At 40.6% G+C, this 21,892-nt stretch overlaps 1 long non-coding RNA gene across 1 annotated transcript; it reads right to left on the bottom strand.

Annotated features, from left to right (window-relative positions):
- Window positions 1–205: 205 nt before the first annotated feature.
- Window positions 206–21,124, bottom strand: LOC141542913 (uncharacterized). The gene is made up of 4 exons (XR_012482270.1): window positions 21,021–21,124; window positions 4,422–4,464; window positions 3,215–3,320; window positions 206–791 (listed from the first exon to the last, which is right to left on the bottom strand). It is a non-coding gene; the product is annotated as an uncharacterized LOC141542913 (long non-coding RNA).
- Window positions 21,125–21,892: the final 768 nt, after the last annotated feature.

The raw sequence follows: 21,892 nt of genomic DNA, 5'->3' as shown, positions 1-21,892 counted from the left end.
GAGCTCTACCTGAGTCCAAAGTGTGGTCACTTGCTCAGCTGGACTTGGGGCCATATTTGGCATATTTGTTTATGCCTCAGGCACTCCTGTGAGTGAATTGGAAAGGGGTTAATGGAGAGTTCTCAAATTCTTTTCTTATGTGCCCCAGGTCCCCCTGGAACCCAATTTAATAGTTTCAGCAATGAACACAGGCTCAAACTTCAAGTTTTTTTGGCTCAAAGAAACATCTTTAATCACTTTCATGTTGAAATAAAAGGACCCCGGGAACTTTAGTGTACATCGATTCTTGGAAAGAGAGCTTGGGAACATGTTGCAAATACATGAATAAATCATCTTGCATCCATTAGATGGATGAGAGCTCTTGAGGGAGAATTCTTGAGACAGTGTTCAGGATGCTTCAAGAAAAGGAGTCCTTCGGATCTGCAGAGAGCTTGCCCATGTGTGAATCTGCACTAGTAGCATGAGAGGGTGCTAGACAGAGTGGAAGAGGCTTGTCATCATGGAGCATGCTCTCACTTGCTGGGCTGATGACAAATTCTAGGTTGTAATTCGGGTGCAATAAATATGGGTTAGAGGTTGGTCTCTTCGTGTTCCATAGGCAGGGCTGCTATCCTCATAACCAGAGGAAAAAGAGAGCCCTCCATGGGACCCCCTGGGAAAAGATTAGCAAGGGCCTTAGGAGAGGGGCTTGAGAATAGGGCTCAGTTTGGTCAACCATGGGATGGACAAGGAGAAAGAGGGCAGGGTCTTCTGGGAAGAACTCCTCCATGACTCCTGGCTGAAAGATAGGCCTAAAAAGCAATGAATATGAAAGGAGATTAAGGGATAATGGTTATTTTCCAACGTGAGAAAGTTGTCCTTTAGAAGAGGATTCCTGCTTGGTCCCTGACGCAGGACTAGTCAACATACACAAATGTATGTATGCATGTATCTATGTACAGCTAGGATATTTCTAGGTGTGTTTGTATTTATATACATTGATACATGGGTCCGTGGAGATATATAAATATGTATATATACACATATACATATATATATATATATACGTGTGTGTATTTTTATACTTTGCATATATGTGTGTATATATGTATAGATGTTTGTGCGTGCATATTTATATGCATTGTATACATATGTATATGTAAGTGTGTATATGTATACATACACATATACACAGAGAAACACAAGCTCTCACATACGCATCCATATTGTCCCAATGCACCATTCAGTCGGCATCCACAATAATAACCCGTGACTCCCGGTAAGTCCTGCCCGTTCAGTCCATGTCCAGCCCTTGCATCTTGCCCGAGTCCAGCTCTGGGAAAGCTTTGCCTCTGGATATTGGAGACTAGACTCCTCATTCTTACACTCATTGACTTATTAAACCACAACCCTGATGTCACAGGAACAATGTTATCTTCCGTTGTTGTTTAAGTCTAGGGCCTTTGGAGCAGGATAATGTATGATATGGGTTAGATGTTTTCCCCATTCTATATCCAACCCATATCATACATTAATTACACAGAAGGCAATGGTAACCATAAACAATCATTGCAGAAAGATTTAAGCAGGATTCAGTAACATTTGATAACTAACAGAACAATCATCTAAGAGGTGCATCTGCGAGCACCGATGAGACACAAAACAGTTGTCAGATCTGCTGTTGACTCACTTTTACATTTCCCATTCGCCCCGTACTGTCCCAACATTCCACTGGTAGAAGCTCGCCTGTCAGGAAAACGGCCGTTGTGGTCTGGTCTTTTCTTTCTGGTGGCCATTCTCTGATGCAGATATTTACCCTGCCGTTAGCCACTGATAGACCTGTGGACACCACTGCTGTCGCCATGTGCTGGGTCCCATGGCTGCTATTTTGTTGGGGACACAATGATCTACTTGCAACTGCAGACTTCCAGGTTTTTGAAACTTGCAAAGTCACTTGTGTTAAGGAAAGGAAACAGGAAAGAAAGATGGTCCCATCTAAGGCCCAGATATACCCAAATAAGCACAAGATGTTCTCATGGCCACGTGACACCGGGTGGGATGGGGTCAATGTTCTTCTCCTCCTTGATTCTCCAGATACAACTCAGAATTGTCTTAGTGTGGTGAAATCTGAGATTTAGAGCTAAAAGGGACCTTAAAGATCATCATGATTCACAGACAGCAAGGAAGAAAGATGGGAGGACAGCTCATGTCTTTTTGTACATCCATTGACTAATGGCTCAGCAGCCAGTTGGGATCCTTTTCAATAGCACACAGAGTAACTCTTTCGTGAGGAGACACGGCTGAGTAGAAGTAGCCTTCCCCAAAATTTCTGTAAGGTTGATTGGAACCATAAATGGACTGACTATATGCTCCATGGGTAAAAGGAGAGCCCCATAACAAACGTGTGCAACAATGTACACATGAGCATGTGTGTACGTAAGTATGCTCACATGTAAAGCACAGTTCACCTATATACAATGCATTTCACAAACACACTGTACATGCACTTATGCATGCATACATATGTACATATACATGTATGTATGACTACATATATAAGATGTTCTAAAAAGTGATGCAGTTTAAGCTTAGAATACTTATTATTCATAGTAATTTAAAGAAAGATGGAGGCACAGATCCTGGAGAAGTTGACATGGGGATTAAAGGGTATGGTCAAGGGGAAGATGGATCTCATGGTATTCATCAGACGTATCTCCCTGATGCAGGTTGGGAGTCATGCGAACTTTAATATTCACTTCTCTACGTCTGTTTCCTTCTACAAAATATGAGGGATTCCTTCTACAGAATATGCTTTTAAAAAGCAATGTTATATGGAAGAAAAGAAGCTGGACATGGGGTCAGTGCGAAGGGGTGCAAACGCTTTCTCTGACAAAAGGACAAATCGCTTAATCTCTCAGAAACTCAGTCTCACAAACCATAAAATGGAATATTAATGGCACCAATATCCCAGGGTTGTTGTGAGGTTCAAGTGAGAAAACACACTTTGTAATCCAGAAAATGCTGGATAATTTAGCCATCATCACCATTCCTCTATAAAACAAGCAGGCTACTTAAAACACCTGTCTAATGTATTACTTATGAAGACCAATGATCCAGTGGATGTAAAGCACTTTACAATGCTTACAACCCTGTGGAAAGGCTGGCGAGTAGTAAGTGCTTAACAAATGCTTCTTCGCTGATTGATATAAATATCAGCTGTTATTATCATACTTACCCAATTTAAAGTTCAAAGGAGCCTTAAAGATCATCTCGTCCAATCAAGATGGTGGATAGCTGCAATGCCTGGGTGCCGGTGTAGATCTTCTCTAACTGGTTCCGGCCTAGCAACAATGTGATTAGGAGGAACCTTTCCTATTAGCTGCATAGTGAGAGCTGAGGAACCTTCCACGGAGCGCTAGCCACTGACAGCCTCAGCCATTCTCCTGGAAGGCTTTCTCTCAATGGATCTCTCTTGTATTTGGATTCCTTCCCTGATCCCCTCCAGGAGCCAAATCAGATTTCGGATTCCAAGAGTCTGAGTCCATCTTTAATTCTAACCTTTTGGACTTTAAAATTGTGCTCCTGTTGCTATCTCATCCTGGAAATTCCCTCAACACCTAAGGCTCCCTCTTTTTGGAGGATTCTACCATCGCTTATCCCATTGGAGAGTTCCTCCATTTTTATGAAGATGCTAGACTGGCCTTCTTTCATTTTCCTCCTTCCTAACTTTATAGATTTAAAAACCATGTTTTCATGCTGGGTATTTTCATCACTAGCCAACTCCACCCCTACCCTTTTATGCTATCTTTCCCTATTAAACTAAGTCCCCCGAGAACAGGGACCATCTTTCTTTTCGTTTATATTTGTATCTCCAGTATTTAGGACAGTATCTGTCACACAGGGCTTAATAAAGGTTTATTTCCTTCCTTGTTTGCTTCTTTCCTTTCTAGCTTTGATGCCCCAAGGAGTGATCTTGAAAAGCGACCTTTGGGACTCCAGAAATAGCTAAGTTAAGTACTCATCACAAGCACTCATGAATCATTCTGGACATGAACTTGGTGTGACTATGTTCATTCTTAGCCCTCTCTCCCAGGTATCCCTGAGGTGTTGGGGGGATTGTTTTTTTTTCTTCTTGTGTTGTTTTTAAAATAAATATCCCTTTGTAAAATATAATTGAACTTGGATGGAACATAGATGCCTGAGGTGGGAGAGGGGAAACAACTTGGGGAGACCTTGAGCTCATAGCATTAGTTAAACTCAAATAACACAAGTTCTATTCAAACAATGATCAAATTAGGCAAAAGCAAATGGAGTAGTACAAACCTTAAAGCACAATATAAATCTTAGTTGTGAGATGTACCCCCAAATTCTCAGGGTACCCCTAGAATCCTAAAAGAGTGTAGTTGATTAGCTCTGGGTCAGTGAAACTAGAGTATACTTACTAAACATTCTTTTTTAAAACTGGGTGATATTTTGCAAAGCATCCTAAAAAAAAAAAAAGAGCCATGAGTTTTGTTGACTCCATCAAGCCTCCTAATTCTAAGTTATCTACTAAGGGCCCAAAGCTTCCATTGGCCAAACAAATAAACAAATAAATAAAAGTTTCCCTCCCCCCCCCCCTTAGTCTTAATCTTCTGGTGGTGTTGCTCCTGGGACTTCGGTTACAGCAGCTTTGCCCTTACAAGGAGATCATTGGATTCCACTTTGTCCTCCTTTCCCTCTATTGGGTTATTTTTAAGCTTCTCCTGAAATACGGTACTTATTGTATTAGCGTGATGAAGCTACCAATCTTCCTGTTTTCCTGAGCAATAATCCAGTTCCCTGGCTAAGATAAACCTTTCTGCCTTTAACCTCCTAGTTGATCGAATCCCAGAGTAGATGGCTTTGTTCTAAAACCTTTGCTCTGCAGCAATTAAGGTTTGTTGCTATTTTCAAGGGCTGGCTGGTCAACTTTATCATCAAGATCTAAGTCCCTTTGGAAGGAAGGCCTCACATATCCAAAGCTCGAGCAATAGCCTCTCATTGATTTTTAGGCAAAAGCCTTTCAACTTGGGAGTTGAGCACAACATCCATTCCCCAAAATGGCCCTTCCATTTGGGCCAGTAACAGGGTTTGGTTTTTCTCTTGTGGTTAAATGCAGCCCTGATATCCCTAATCCAAATTTATGAACTTGGTGCGGCAGAATTGAGGCGATAAAATGAAATCATTTTCAGACTAACGGGGTGAGGGGGTGTGGGCTTGACAGATCCGTGCATCATACAGCAGGCAGCATTTTTCTTAATATCAGCCAGTGAAACCAAGTTATGTGTGAGTGATGCTGCTATTATGGGGCCTCCGATGGCGAATCCATGCATTGTGTGATTTCTCTTCTTGAAACTGTTTGCAGCTATAGCCTCATCAGTATCCGGGCACCAGAAACCATTTATCCAAAAAAAAAATTAAAATTAAAAACAAGCCCCAAAGCTTTCAAGGAAGATGAAAATATCACAGCGAAAAGGCAAACCTAGTTTTCTTTGCCCAACTGTGGACAGCCAGGGCCTAGCTGGGAGTTTCTAGCTCCTTTTCCTCTTACTTAAAATCTTGGTTATTTTCTTTACTGGAAACCTGTTGCATTCTGGTTGTCAGAAGACACATTTTTTTGTTTGCTTATTTTGAATTCCTGGTGACTCCCGCTCTGGGGCCTGAGGATGTCTTGTTCATTAAAAAAAGAAAACTTTTTGTTCTTGTTCTTTCCCTCTCGGGAGACGGTCAGTCCATGTCCCGCTTGTGTTGGGGTCCCTTGGAACAAAGCTGGAAAAACAAGTCAGAGACCAGAGGAAGGCGGGATAATTTACAATTAAACACACAAGGATGAAAGCAAGGCAGCCAGAATGGAATTAATGACTTCTCCAAGGGTTCACTCTGACCTGCTCTGCAGTATTGCAGTCGACTTCCTGACAGAACAGCATGTCACGTTAACCCACTCCACTCCACTGGGCTCCAGAGCTCCCACCTGGCCTAAATCATTCACTGAAGGGGGGCCCTCATTGCTTTCTTCATGTCTTTCTGAATAGGAAAGGAATCTGGCCTCTGGGAAAACTGAACTGGCTTTCTTCAATCACTCCCCATATTCTCCTTCCTCCCCTTAGTTTATGAGCTCCTCTCACAAATGTAACATTGCCCCACCCTATCCTCCACTTTTCCAATGCTGGAATAGCTCACAACTTCCTGGGTTCGGGTGCTTTGGGGGAGTTATCACTTATTCAGAAGCACAATCTAAATCCTGACTGATGTTATGCGTTACCATCAAGCAAACAAACAAACAAATGAAAACACAAACAAAAAACAAACATGCATCTAGAAGCCAAATATATTTGGTTTTTAAATTTTTCAATTTAAACAAAAGAACAAAGTAAGTGACAAAGAATTCAGGATGCAGGAAACATTCTCTACATCCATGCACAAAAACCTATCATTTGCCAAACATTTAGGACAGTGACATTCAAGAGAACATAATTCAAACATGCAGCATCTATGGTAAAGTTGAGTCTCTGATATCATTTTCTTTTTTTTATTAATTTTATAATTATAAAAATTTTTGACAGTACATATGCATGAGTAATTTTTTTATAACATTATCCCTTGTATTCATTTTTCCAAATTTTCCCCTCCCTCCCTCTGCTCCCTCCCCTAGATGACAGGCAATCCCATACATATTAAATGTATTACAGTATAACCTAGGTACAAAATATGTGTGTAAATCCAATTTTCTTGTTTTACGGTAAGAATTGGATTCCAAAAGTATAAATAACCTGGGTAGATATACAGTAGTTCTAACAGTTTACACTCACTTCCCAGTGTTCCTTCTCTGGGTGTAGCTGTTTCTGTCCATCATTGATCAACTGGAAGTGAGTTGGATCTTCTTTATGTTGAAGATCTGATATCATTTTCTTGTGGATCCAGTCATAGTGGAACATCCCAAGGAGCAATGACTTCTCAGGGTCTGACAAATGCTAAAGCCTCTTAGCTCAACTCTGAAGTCATCAAGTCACAGACAAGCACGTTATGTCCTGAGCCTTCTCCTGTGCTCTCTGTTGCTTTCCAGCCGCCATCTTTTCTGGACCACTAGCTCTCCAGCCATTCATCTTTGCACATGCATGCTCCACCCCTCTGGTTCCAAATGGACACTTTTCTTCTAAGTGGCTGCTAGTTCCTTTCTCCCTAATTTACACTTGCTTTGCATAATGACATCTCTCTATACAAGAGACCTTTTTTCAGAGATTTTTCTAAGGGGCAACAACAGCTCAGTTGAAAAGGATGGGCCACAAAAGTTATGCTAAAAAGTATGATTTCATTCATTCATTAAGTATGCATTTTTAAGTCTATTGGGAATACACAAACAAAAATGAAACAATCCATCCCTTCAAGGGGTTTATATTTTATGAGAAAAAGCTGTGTTTTAATAAATACAAATATTTTTTTCATAGATAAGTAAATACAAAATTTGTGAGACATAAAATATATAAGATTGTGAGGGGGGTACCAGGAACTATTTCCTGAAATTGATGGCCCTCGAGCTGGGCCCTGAAAAGAGTTAGGATTCTAAGGGGCAAGAAGATATTTTACTCATGGACCATAGCCTATGTAAAAAGTATAGAGTCCAGAACATGGGTCAGTCTGCCTGGAAGTTGGGAAGCAGAGAAAGGCATAATCATTGTGTATTCCAGCTATTCTGGAGCTAGACCAGAAAAATAATTAATGTCAGGCTTGTTTCACAGTGATACTTTTTGGGGGAGTGGGGAAGAAAAGAACCCCAGTTCAGTTGTTTAAAGAATATCAAGATTTAGGAATGGAACAGGAGAAAAGAGAAGACCTACTGCAAATACTCAGGCAGACATATTGGTCAGAAGGAGAGAGTATGGCACAGAGGGAGAACTTGTGGTTTGGATTTAGAAGACCTGGATTCGAATCTTGTCTGTGTTGTTCCCTAGCTGGATGAATCGCTTGTTCTCTGGCCAGGGTTTCCTCATTCTAGATTGATGGAGTTGGGCTAGAGGCCCTAAGGAGTTGCTTTCAGTTCTAGATCCGTGATCCTGAGACTTCCTGATTTTAAATGGAGTTTGTTCTTCAGTTGTTACCTGGGCCATATTCAGCAACAACTTGCTCCTGGTTGAAGTGAAGATGAGCAAAATACAGAGTGATAGCTAGTGACCTTAGGGATGGAGAGAGTCCAGAGAGCACCACTGAATTCAAGTCGTGAATTTTACAGATGAGAAAACTGAATGAGAAAATTCTGGGGCTTAAGTGAGGTGAGGTCATGCAGCTAGTTAAGTGGAAAAGGCTGGGATTTGAATCCAGGGTTTTTAATTCCTAGTTGCTGCTATTCAGTTACTTAGTCATAATTGACTCTTTGTGATCCCATGGACCATAGTGTGCCAGGCCCTTCTATCCTTTGTTAGCTCCAAAAGTCTGTCTAGACGCTATCTCTCCATCTCATGTTCTGCCATCCCCTTTTCCTTTTGCCTTCAACCTTTTTTAATATCAGGACTTTTTCCAATAAAAGAACTTTCATTCTTAAAGGGTCTTAAAGGGTCAATTCAGCTTTATTTTATAAGACTTAATTCTTGGATCATAAGAATTCCTTCTCCATTGCTGGGTTAATGGTCAGGCCAATTCCTTTGGAAATTATTTTCCTGCCTTACCTTCAATCTATCAACTGATGACCATTAGTGAGCACCTGCCAAGTGCCAGTCACTGCACGAGTTGATGAAATAGTCTCTGCCTTCAAGGGGATAAAATTCTACTAGGGAAAAGAGTCTGGTAGACAATGTCAGCAGATAATCTTGTTTTAAAGCTCTCTCTCTCCCCCTCCCTTAACGGTCTTTCTTTCTGGTTTCACTGATGTTCTCTGGAAAAATACTGTATCTTTGGCTCTCTTCTCTACATCTCATTCCTGGATCAGAGAAGCTTGACAGTCCTGATGTTGAGTGCTGGCAAGCTCCCAAGTTCCAGATCTTGTTGGTAGCTTGTGTACATCTGTGACGATTAATGCTAGTGTGGTAACAACAGCCCCCAGATTGTTATCTCTTAGCAACAGAACGACCCTGGCTCGGGCCCAGGAATGTGGACTTAGGGTCCATAATGACACCCCCAAAACTCACGAGCACATTAGCAGGTAGTCGAGCTCACCTTTGGGTCAGAGATACTGTTGTTGTTGCTGTTGAATCAGGTCGGTCCTTCAGAGATAGTAATTCAATTCAAATCAAAAAAACATTTATGAAGCATCCACTCTATGACAACTTCTGAGAAAATGAGGTGGCTCAGTGGATAGAGCACCAGGTCTGGATTCAGGAAAACCTGAATTCAGATCCACTTTTAGACACTCCCTATCTATGGGACTCTGGGAAAGTTACTTAGTCTCTGTTTGCCTTAATTTACTAAAGAAGAAAATGGTAACTATTCCAGTGTCTTTGCCAAGAAAACCCCATGGTGTGCTATGGGTCACAGAGTCATGAAATCAGATATGTTTGAATGACTGAACATCCAGAAGAAGTATGACGACTACAAAGACAAACTGGCCCTTGGCTTCTGGAAAGAGTCTTGGGGAACATTTAGTGCTCAAGACCTGAGTGATACCGTCAAAAAAGTCCAGAATCTGCCGCTTTCATTTTACAGATGAGGACACAGAAGCTTAGGGAGTTCAGTGATTTGCTTAAGATCATCTGGGGTAAGAAGTGTCATTGGAGGAATTTGAATCCAGGAACTCAAACCAGAGCTAGTATTCTTTCTATATATGGTCACATGGAGATGCTAGGGGCCCGTCCCTGGAGTTCTGTCATTTTCTGAAGTCTTGGCAGATGGTCCTGGCCCAAGTGGGAGTCCTATTTAGGACCATTATCAAGAACTGAAGTGTCAACAATTGTTGAAAAGGGTTGTTAACAATGCAGATGTCAAGTGAGCTTTGACTTGTAATTAACTGGTAAACTAAATAATGAACTCATTTAAAAACATTTGCAATACTTTCAAACTTGTAGGACTTTGAGTGATTCGAAAGATAACAGATTTGCTTCCTATTGGGGCAAAGATTTGTTTACCATTTCTAAAACGAATGGCTCTCGATTCTAATAAACTTGGTGATGGAGGGAGCCATCTGCATCCAAAAAGAGGACTATGGGGAATGAACATGGATCTCACCATAGTATTTCCACCTTTTATTTGTTGTTTGCTTACTTTTTCCTTTTTTTATTCCTTTTTGATCTGATTTTTCTTGTGCAACATGATAATTGTGGAAACATGTATAGGAAAATTGTACATTTTTAACCTATATTGGGTTACTTGCTCTCTAAGGGTGGGAGGTAGAGGAAAGGGAAGGAGAAAAATTTGGAACACAAGGTTTTATAAGGGTGAATCTTGAAAATTATCTTTGTATAGATTTTGAAAATAAAAAGCTTTTATTAAAAATTTTAAAAAGAAAAAAAGTCTTTCAAAAATTCCCTCCCAAAAAAAGAAAAGAAAAAAAAGTGCTTGGACCTAAAATTTCCCTGCTCTTAGGCCCATGGACGTACCTCTAAATGATCAGGTTTCTTGGCATGTCCTGTAAACTAAACAACTCATCTGACAGGGTCAGGAGTAAGGGCATTTGGAATGAGCACCCTCTCTAAAACTAATGAGGCCTTGAATGGGTCATTAATTTTTCTCAAGCTGCACTGGCTTAGATTGTTCCAACTTTTGAAAAAGTTGGACATTACAATCAGAGGCGTGAACAGGAAAAGAGTCCAAAAAATCGTCAGTGTATTGACTAAGATTTCAAGGAGTGCAGGCAGTTGATGCTCAGGTGGCTACATGGGTGTTTTCTTCTTTTTCTTCTCTCCTTAAATCCTCTACATCTTCCCCTTCCCCTACTTTCTCTATCCCTCCTCCATTTCTAAGCCAATTCCTGGAAAACTCTGTCTATCCTCATTGTTTACTCCTCCTCAGTCACTCCTCAGCCCTCTGCAATCAAGTTTACAGCCTCATCTTTCCATGGAACGTCTCATCCAAAGTTGCCAATTCTCTCTGAAAGTCTTTCCCCAGCCCTCATCCTTAACCTCTCTATTGCACCATCCTTTCTTACTGGATACTCTCTCCTTTGTGAGCTTCCATGACATTGCTCCCTTTTGATTGTCCCAACTTTATGTTCATTACGCTAAGAAGAAAAACTAGAAAAAAGAGTTGAAAATCACTCAAAAATTCCCACACGCTCACCCCAGAAGAGAGACAATATTGGATACTGAATAAAAGGCTAGTCTGAACCCTGGAATCTCTGGGTTCAAATCTTCTTCTTGGGTCTCATCTATAAAACAAAAGACCATCTTTGGGTTTATTCTGAGTGCAGAAGTCAGAGTGAGGCTAGGTAAAGCTTCCTTTTTTTAAATTGTGGACCACACCCTTGCAAGGGGAATTGGTGAAGACATCCTGGGTGGGGCCTTATAGTGCATCTCCCAGATAGAAAGTAACCTTCTTAAGGTGGGAAAGGGGGATATCCTGCTGTTGTCTTTGTATCCTCAGTGCCTGGAATATGGTAGATACTTAATTAGTTCAGATTGATCAATCTTCTGAGTAGGAACCATGAGTCAGGTGAGAAATCCTGTAGCCAGGCTTTTTGTGCCTGATAAAAAAGGGTTATACTCATATGACTGAAGGCTGAAGATATTTCAAGGTAGATAAATGGCCTTTAAAATTTATAGAAAAATTTTAAAGACTTTCTCCAGAAAAAAAAAATCAAAGTTCTTTCTAAAACTACCCTTTCATTCTATCTCTACTGTACCTTGGAGCTATGAACTTTCATAGAAAAATATATCACCAGGAAATTTGATTAAAATCACAACTTGTGTGTAAGTATCTTTAAAATTTGAATGTGGCTTTTAAAGGTCAAGTGTGCATTGTGTTAACCTTTTCAGGAAATGGGCAGCTTGGACAGCTTGGTGATACACATCTGCTTCAGCTCGCCTCAGGTAAAGAAAAGTGCACTTTTCAATCCCAGAATACTTCCTTTTAGAAGGTTCATGTCTTAAAGTCTATGGTGTGTACCATATTTGAGTTGTACATGTAATCACCAAGAGAAGGGGGAAGAGGAAAGAGATGTCAGTCAGTTAGTGATGGAGAATAGGTTACTTTCGTGTAGCATAGGTATGGTACCAATTCCCTTTCCACTCCTTCTTTCTCTCCATTCATTCACCCAACTGGCATTCATAGGCAGATGGGGGGGATACCAGAAAACAGGCTCCTGCTCCAATTCCCTCTCAGGGCTCCCCATTCTGGTAGAAAAGAATACTCTTACTATTGTGTACCATAGCCTTTGAGCCCCCATTGATATGGTTCCCATTTAGCAAGTCAATGTGCTGAACTCCATTAAATTAAAAAAAACACTGTATTTTTATTTCATTAAATATTTTCCAGTTGAAAAGAACCCACATGTGCAAAAATGTTCATAGCAGCACTTTTTGGAGTGGCAAGAAACTGGAAACTTAGTGGATGCCCATCAGTTGGGGAATAGATGAATGTGAATATTGTGGGATATTATTGTTCTATAAGAAACGACCAGCAGGGTGATTTTTAAAAGGCCTGACATGAACTAATGTGAGTGAAGTGAATAAAACCAAGAGAACATTGTACACAGAAACAACAAGATTATATGATGATCAATTCTGATGGACATGGCTCTCCTCCACAGTGAGGTGATTCTGACCCATTCCAATAGACTTGTGATGGAGAGAGCCATCTGCACTCAGAGAGAGGATTGTGGGTGCTGGGTATAGGTCACAACATAATATTTTCACTCTGATCTCCTTCACTTCTCTCCACACTGCCCTTCTAACTCACAGGGCTTTCCTTCCCATGCCATAGAAACCTCTTCATCTTAGAATTTTCTGCCACCCCAGACTTCTCATATTAAAAGTACTCTCTGCCAAATGATGTCTCTTTCTCTCTCTCTCCTCTTTCTTCTCCCCATCCTTTTCTTTCTTCTTCCTCCTCTTCCTCTTCCTTTTTCCTTCTTCTTCTTCCTTATCCTCCTCCTCCTCTTCCTTTTTCCTTCTTCCTCCTCCTCTTCCTTCTTCCTCTTCCTTCACCTTTTCTTCTTCTTCTGTTTCTCTTCTTCTTTTCAGCTTCATTTTCCTGTGTCTTGTTAAAATATAAGCACCTTGAAGGCAGTGTTTATTTCCTTTTATGCTTGGATTGGCACCTCTAGCTTTTAGCACCAAGCCTGACACAAAGAAAGTGTTTAATAAATGCTTGTTGAATCAATTCTTACCACTAGCTTTCACAGTCAAAACTTCTGAGAGGATTGTGGGAGGTCTTGCTACCAGATAGCACACATTTGCCAGACAGATGGGACCACTGAGACTATCACATCGTTGGCGCCTCCTTAAAGTAGGGACCATCCCAGATCCTGTTAGTTAGCTTTGGTATTCACTTTTAACGGCATATTTACACTTGTCAATGACATCCAACAGATTGAAAATCAGATTAATGTTCTTTTAACATTGCTGGAAATTAAGGACCAGGTGCACAACAGTACATCAGTGTGCCCCTGTTTGCTTAATCTGCTCGTACCCATCCTCTTGGGCTCCTAAAGAAATTCGTGGTGTGGGAGTAGGATGGCAGTCTTTAGATGAGAGATGTCAGGCTGGAAGGATTATTCTGAGCAGAAATTAACCATGTTATGTTTTTTCAGCAGAATTCCTTTGCATAGGGAATTCTCAACCCTAACTTCCCATTTAAATTTTAGGGGTCCCCAAAGTCAGGGGAGGTTAACGTGCAAAGAAAGCCATGGCCCAATACCCCCACAGATATGCCATCTAGCCTCATTGAAGCATCATTGGAGGTTAAGTTGGCAGTCCAGCTTACTAACTTCTGAGGGGTTATAGAAGATGCCCAGCCAAAGAAATCTGCAGGAGGGTTATCATTATTAGAGGGAGAGGGGTGATCAACATGAAGTCATCCTTAAGAGTGAGATGTTTCAGGGAGGAGCTGTCACAGTTGGAAATAGAGATGGAAGCAATGAATGGGCAAAGGGACGAGCCGAAGAAAGACAAAGATGAAGATCTGAGGAGCCAAGGATGGGGCTTTAGAGGAGGAGGAGAAGGAGGAAGAGGAGGAAGAAGAGGAGGAGGAAGAAGAAGAAGAGAAGGAAGAGGAGGAAGAGGAGGAGAAGAAGGAAGAGGAGGAGAAGGAGGAGGAAGAAGAAAAGAAGGAGGAAGAGGAGGAAGAGGAAGAGGAGGAGAAGAAGGAAGAGGAGGAGAAGGAGGAAGAGAAGGAAGAAGAAAAAGAGGAGGAGGAGGAGGAGGAGAAGGAGGAGGTGGAGAAGGCAGACCACTTCTTTCTTGTTTTCGCCTTTCCTGTATACATCAACCCATGGATCAAAATGAGACCCATTCATCTCTGACATTAAGCAGAATATGTTGTCAGTTCTAAGACTTCAACCAAGACTTTACATTTGACTTCAGTTCCCACCCACTTCCTTAAAGGATGCTCTGACTATAGACAATCAGGGAATTGTTTTTCTTTTTTCCATTTATTTTAGAACTTTTGGTCAATAATAATGGTTGGCATTTATATAGCACTTCGGAGTTTACAAAGTGTTTCACATATGTTGTTTCATTCAGTCTTAGAAGTAGGTGTTATTATTTCTCCCATTTTTCAGATGAGAAAACTGAGGCCCGGACAAGTTCCTTGATTTGCATAGTTACACAACAGACACACAGCAAGCATCAGAGAGACTAGATTTGACCCAAGATTTTCTTGACTCCCAGTGCAGCTCTTAGCCATATGGTCTTAACCCCTAATCTCAATGTGCTCACACTTAAAGGTGACCCTAGAAAGGGACTCAGTCATTGTACCCAAGGTCCTTTAGACCATCAGATCCCTCTTGTCCAACTCTTCACTTTACCTGAATGTGGATACCCCAAATTGAAAGATATAAGTGCACTGGACATTGGTTATAATTTCAGGATATGATAAGAGAGGGAGCTAGAGCTAGAGTTAGGGAGACATGGGTTCAAATTCTACTTTTGGTACTCACTGGCTGTGGGACCCTGGCTCATTTAGTTTATTTTCTTAAGCCTTGATGACCTCTTCTATAAAATGGGGATATAATAGTCCCCAATACAGAAGGATTGTAAAGCTTGCATGAGATCAGGCATTTACTAGAGAGCTTTGGAAGTCGGACAGTGCAATGTCACCTTCAGTTATTCTCAGAGACATCTTTATTTTTTCAAACCTCATCCACAAAACCACCCCTGTTACTGAGGGGAAAGCACCCTTCAAGACTGGCAGTTTCCAGGTTTGGCTAACATTGATTGGATTCCCCAGGCAATTCTCAGAGTTATAGATTTAGAGCTGGGACAGACCTTGGAGCTCAGCTCATTCAATCTCCTCATTCGATAGATGAGGAAATAGCTCAGAAATAGCTCATTAACCAGAGAGCGCCTGCGGTTCCAAAGGCTGGGTCACAGCCTGGATCCGAGGCCTGGCCCGATGACTCCAGCTCCCTTTCACTGCACTGCCTTATGCCCAACATCTTGGGAAGGCAGTTACATTTTTAAGGCTTCCCCTTTGTACTGGCTTTTTTGGACATTTCTTTAGTTGGACACTCAGTCTGATCACTAAGGAAAATGGAAGTCAACCACCCAAAAAGTTGCTAGATTTTCATTCACCAAAATGGCACCAGAACCAGGGGCTGACCCATAAGCTGTTTGCTTTGCTTCCAACCAAGTCAGGTCTGTGCTTTCATCTGACCCTTGATGAATGAAGACAAAGGAGCCAGTCAGCCACCTAGTATTTCAACACCAGAGACAACTTCAAAGGTGGAGAGAGATGGAGACACCTTCATTTCTTGGGCCAGTATCCTGTGGAGGCTCGGCCCCATAGATTGGACACAACGTATGCTCCCTATCACCTCAAAACAGAATTACCTGCAGGAATTAGGGGATTGAAGATCTACTCACATCAGGAATGGGTTCTGTGACTGTTATTTATATACTCTCCTTCTAGGACTTGTGGACATGTATAATTCCTAGGCACACTACATATATACTATAAAGGGTGTAGCACCCTCCAAACTCTATAAAGAAATAAGGGGAGAGGGATGGGTGGAGGGGGAAGCAAAGGGAAGGGGAAGAAGACAAGGGAGAAATCTATGGGTGGTGTATTTATAGATCTATATATGTACATATAAATATATCCTTTCTTAACAATACAGCCTGCTTGGGGATGTGGGGATGAAAAGGGGAAAAATAAAGTAAAGAAGGCGTGCAGCAAAGAACAAAAGAACAATTTACAAGGAAGTAAAGATGGACATTCATGAATATAATTTCTTCTACTTATATATATATATGTATGTGTATGTATATATACATATATGTGTATATATATACATATATATACATATATACATACTTTCTTGAACTAGTATTTGTTATTATATATTTTGAACCCTTCCTGAGGTTCTTCTGGACACATGATAATGTTTTTTGTTTTGTGTGTGTTTCTGTTTTTCTTTTTTCTTATTCTGTTTCTTTAAATAAAATAAATTTGGGGGAAAAAAAGAATTGGGAGGTGGTGGTCCCACTGTTCTATATCCGAATCAGGGCAGACTGGAAATTGTGTTCACTTCAGGGTCTTACAGATCAGGAAAGATGCAGATGAGCTTTCATCTGTGCTGTGCCTGCAACCTCTCCCTCATCAGCTTTGTCTACTGACTTCCCTAGCTTCCTTTAAATCCCAAATAAAATCTCATCCTTTACAGGAAGCCTTTCCCAACCCCCCTTAATTCTAATTAAATTGTAAATTATTTCCATATAGCGTCTTTGTACAAGTTCCCTCCTTGTTTCTTACATTGAATTGTAAGCTCTCTGAGGGCAGGGACTATCCTTTTTCCTTTTTTGTTTTCCTAGTATTTAGAATAGGAGCCTACACAAAATAATGCTTCATCATAGTTGTCCTTTCTTTTTGAAAAGGATCAAAATCACCTTACTATGTTAGAGTTCAGGAGAAACCTACATATTGTAGGTGCTTAGTAAGTGTTGATTGACTGATTGACTTGATGAGCTAATTTAGGCCTTAAAGCACAAGCCAGTCACTTATCACCTGTAGGACGGGTATCCTTAAACATTTCTGGGTCTGTTTCTTCCTGTGTAGGAGGGGGTTGGACTAAATGCATCCAAGGGAGTACCGGGTACTCCAACTCTCTGCATCCAAGGGAAGGATGTCGAAAGGACTTGAGGCCATGTTGAGAGTATTGGGAATAGTTAGCCTGGAAAAAGAAAGACTTAGGGCAGACTTGATGGCTAACCTAAAAAAGATGAAAGACTGTCACATGGAAGAACACCTCTTAATAATGACTGCCTGGAACAGTTTCTTTCCCTTTCTACACCTCCAAGTGCTCATGGGAGAAGTGAGGAACTTGGTTGGGCCAGTGGCCTCTTGGATCCCTTACATTTCTAAATCTGATTATGGCTGAATGAGGAGCTCATGATGCCCAACTCCAGCCCAGCTCTCCAACCTTCATTCCCTTCTCAGCAGCCTCGGCACAAGGAGCCACTTACAATGTCCATTTGCTTCTATGACCTTCTCACCCTGAGCTCCATCTTGTCTCTGGGTATCCATTTTGTGGAGAGTGCGAGTCATGCCCTGGCTTTGATTCTGACTTCTGGACTTTGATGTTCAGATACTTCTCTTGGGTCAGCTGGGTGGCCCAATGGATAGGGCACAGGCTTGAAGCCAGGAAGAGCTGAGTTCAAATGTGGCTTCATATTCAGTTGGGCGACGGTGAGCAAGTCACTTCCTCCATTTGCCTCAGTTTCCTAATCTGTAAAATGATCTGGAGAAGGAAATGGCAAACCACTCCAGTATCTTTGCCAAGAAAACCCCACCGAGGATCAAGGAGTCAGATGTGACTCAACAACAACAACATGGATACTTTCCACTTCCCCCTAATGCTCCCCACTTCTCAGCTCCCTTTCCTGTGCATCTATTAGAGTGTAAGCACGTCAAGAGCAAAGCCTCTCTTTTTGCTTGCATTTAATCATTGCTCCTTTCACTCTGTTATTCAGTACCTGGGCCATCCATCCAAAGTTTTTGAATCCCATTTTCTTTATCTCTAAGGTGGGTCTGGGCTAGGGCTGCACCAAATGCCTTCTAAGGGCCAGGACTTCTATTTTCAATGTCCTCATTAACTATCATATTCTGGGAAAATCACATTTAAAAAACAACCCAACAAATTTAACCATTCTTTCCAGGAAGTCCCTAGGAGCTTACTTTCTCTGTTTTTCCATATTTTCTTTGGCAGTTAGCTCTTAAACCTTCCTTGAAGTCTGAGAAAGAACTTTAAGCCAGGATAAGACTCTTCACCAGAGTCCAGAAGGATATTTACAGCTCACAGCAGCCCACATTTTCTAAAAGTATTTCCATTGTGATGGAAATTTTCCTTCAGCCCTCACTTCTCTCCTTTTTATTTTCGTCCTGGATTTTTCATCCCCCTCCTATCCCTGCTGTTGCTGTCTCTGTATTTTGCTGCCCTAAGGTCAGGTCAAAGGTACTGAAGGGTTGCCTCAGGCCTCCTTGATTGATCATCTTTCTAAACAGTGCAAGCCTTATGTTCTGGGATTCCAAGTGAACCCAGGGCCCTGGAAGCAAGCGGGTCCTGACTACTGGGGAAGCAGGCACAGACAGCTTTGAATGCCTGGCATGTTTGAGGGGAGTCTCAATGTACTGGGAACCTTTTAGGTCTTCTTCCCATAACCTCTGTGAATATCCTCTTTGCCATATGCCTCGGTGGAAATCCATCTCACCCCCAGCTTGTGCTTTATAATATTCCAGAGGCTTCACTAAGAGATACCATAAAGCAGTTATGGATAGGGGGAGAGTTATTGACAAAACAATACAGACAATCACAAAAGAGAAAGTAGCTTATTTTGATTATTTGACACTGAAAGGATTTGGAATGAATAAAAGCAAAGAAGAGAAAATGCATTTTGCATTATTTTGATAGTCACATATGTAGGACTCAGTTTATTCCTCTAATGGAAGAAATGTTTTTTTTTTTAATTCATTTTGTATTTTATTTTTCTTCAGAATAATTTTTAACATTTGTTTTTAGAACTTTGAGTTTCTAATTCTCTCCTTTCCTCCTTCCCCCACCTCATTGAGAAGACAAGCAATTCTATAGAGCAAAACATTTCCATATTTGTCATGTTATATAAGAAAAATAGACCAAAAAAGTCCCTCAAGAAAATAAAAGCATTATGCTTCGATCTGTATTCAGACATCATCAGTCTAGGGAATGGATCGTATTTTTCATCATAAATCCTTCAGTTTTGCTGAGAATAACTAAGTCATTCACATCTGATCATTTTACAATATTGCTGTTACTTTGCATACAGTACATGCCACTTTGCACCCCATTTAGTCTTCCCAGGTTTTTCTGAGAGCATCCTGCCCGTCATTTCTTACAGTATAATAATATTCCCTCATAATCCCACATCACAGTTTGTTCAGCCATTCCCTGATTGACGGGTCTCCCCTCAATTTCCAATTCTCTGCCCCCAGAAAAGAGTTGCTATACATATTTTTGTACATATAGGTTCTTTTCTTTTTTGTTTTTAATCTCTTTGGAAATATAGAATTAGTAGTGGTATTGCTAAACCAAAGGATATGCATGTTTTATAATACTTTGGGCAGAATTCCAAATGAACAATTCCAAATTCACACCTCCACCAACAGTGCATTAATGTCTATTTTTTTTCCACATCCCCTCCCACATTTGTGATTTTCTTCTCCTGTCTTATTAGCCAATCTAATAGGTATAAGGTAATATCTAAGAATCATTTTAATTTGCATTTCTCCAATCAATAGCAAATTAGAGCATTTTTATATAGCTATAGATGGCTTTGATCACTTTATCCGAAAACTATTCATATCTTCTTTTGCTGAGGCAATTGGGGTTAAGTGACTTGCCCAGGGTCACACAGCTAGGAAGTATTGAGTGTCTGAGCACAGATTTGAACTCAAGTCCTCCTGGTGGGCTGGTGCTCTATCCACTACATCAACTAGCTTCTCCCAGTCATATCTTTTGATCATTTATCATTGGGGGAATAGCTCTTACTTTTATAAATAATAACTCCATTATATCTTTGGGAAATGAAGTCTTTAACAGAAAAACTTGCTTCATTTTTTTCACAATTACTATTGCTAATTGTATTTCTCCTCCTATTTATTGTATTCTCTTTATTTTTTCACCTTGTCCTTCCACTAAAGTTTTTTTTTTTACTTCTGTCTACCTCTTCTACAAATCATCCTTCCCTTCTTTTATTTCTTTCCCCTCCTACTCTCATGCAGGATGAGATAAATTTCTATACCCAATTGAATCTATCTGTTATTCCTTTTGAGCAAGTTCTGATAACAGTACTAAACTGCTACTAAACTGTTAACTCATTTTTCATGATTTCTTGCATTACTTTCATTTCTCTTCCTAGTTTTTCAAAATTCTTTTTGAGCTATTCCATAGCTTGAAAGAAATTCATCTTTCTTGGAGGCATAGATGTAGGAACTTTGACTTTATTATCTTCTTCTGAGTGTATGTTTTGATCTTCCTTATCACCACAGAAATTTTCTATGGTCAGAATCTTTTTCTGTTGTTTTCTCACTTTCTCTATTACTTGACTTTGAACTCTTTGTTAAAATAGGGTTCTGTTTCTAGGGGGAGGGCACACTAAACCAAGCTTTAGGGGTTTTGTGCAGCTGTTTTCAGAGCTCCTTCTAAAGACCTGTAAGTTTTCAGTTCTTCCAAGGTGATATGATCTAAGGAGAGATGTTTACTAACACTCCTGGCCTATGCTCTGGTCTGAGTGATCACAAGCAATTTTTTCTGCCCTGGACCTCTGAAGAGGTCCCTATTCCACTATGACTATAAGCTCTGCTATGTTAGTCTTCCTCCCCACCATGGGACTGCCACCCAGGCACTATAGACTATGACCATGTACTATGACCTGGATCTGAGTATAGACAAAGCAACAGAATCCTACCTCAGTGAAGCAAAGAGACCCTTATGATCTTCTTCTGAGCAGGTGTTCAATCCTCAGGCTGTGGACTGAGAACTCTGGGAGGATTCTGTTGATTCAGAGGCCTGTTCCTGGTTTGCTGGGGCCTGATCTAAGCTGGTGTGGCTTCCACTGGATTGTACTACCTTCTTATCTATGTGTGACAGACTTTTCCTTGTGACTTTCTAAGTTGTTTTTGACTGGAAATTTGCTTTACCCCATTTATCTATGGCTCCTGCTACTCCAGAAATTTTTATGGCATTATTTAAAGTTGTTCAGAGGAGTTTGGGGAGAACTTAGGCAAATCGCTGCCTTTCCTCTACCATCTTGGTTTGCAAGAAACGGTTTACAAGGAGGAATTGAAAACTATATGAAAGATCAGTCTAAATCACTGTAAAAGAAATGTAAATCAGAAGAACTCAGAAATTTCACTTTGCATTCAACAAATTGGTAAAATGACAAAAGAAGGAAATAGTCAAAGTTGGGGGATGTAGTAGAAAGATAGGCACATTAATACATTTCTTATTCTGTTGCTATTGTTTTAAGGTTTTTTTGGTCTTCCTATCCATAGAATCTAGCCTGATAGTGGAGTTATTAAATGTTCATTTAATTTAATTCAATTACTATTTTCTCTCCCAAATTAGATTATTTTGGATTCGGGTTAACCTTGGTCTTAGCAAATATTTTCAAATACTCATTTTTTTTAAATCTTCCTTGTTGTGCACATGGAGATCATAAGACTGCCAGCCAGTTAACCGCAGCCACGCATGTCTTTTTCTCTCAAGGCACAAAATGGTTGAGTGTAGAACACCAGCCATCTGCAAAAAAAAAAAAAAAGAGCCAAGTCTTGTGGAGGT

Source organism: Sminthopsis crassicaudata, chromosome 5 (assembly GCF_048593235.1).
Source record: "Sminthopsis crassicaudata isolate SCR6 chromosome 5, ASM4859323v1, whole genome shotgun sequence".
Taxonomy (NCBI): domain Eukaryota; kingdom Metazoa; phylum Chordata; class Mammalia; order Dasyuromorphia; family Dasyuridae; genus Sminthopsis; species Sminthopsis crassicaudata.
This window is presented reverse-complemented; position numbering and strand designations above follow the sequence as displayed.